The sequence below is a fragment of the Myotis davidii genome, unplaced genomic scaffold (genome assembly GCF_000327345.1).
Source record: "Myotis davidii unplaced genomic scaffold, ASM32734v1 scaffold168, whole genome shotgun sequence".
Lineage (NCBI taxonomy): Eukaryota > Metazoa > Chordata > Mammalia > Chiroptera > Vespertilionidae > Myotis > Myotis davidii.
Window position 1 is genome coordinate 2349925 of NW_006383016.1, and position 249 is coordinate 2350173.

Sequence of the window (249 nt, forward strand, 5' to 3'; positions counted from 1 at the left end):
GCTCTGCCGAGCGACTCCGAACCCCGGCCGGCAGCGAGGAGGAGGAGGGGGCTTCTCCAAGGACAGGGGGTGGGGTGAGGAGGCCAGCCTGGAGGGTGCAGGGGAGGTGGATCCCGGGTAAGACGAAGGCCCTCCGGGACCTGCGGATCCCTGACAAACCGCGAGGGAAGCCGCCCTGGTCGTTGGCGGTTTAGGGACGGAAGGCACTAACGCGGTTCGGAAGTGACCATGAATGCGAGCGTGTAATCA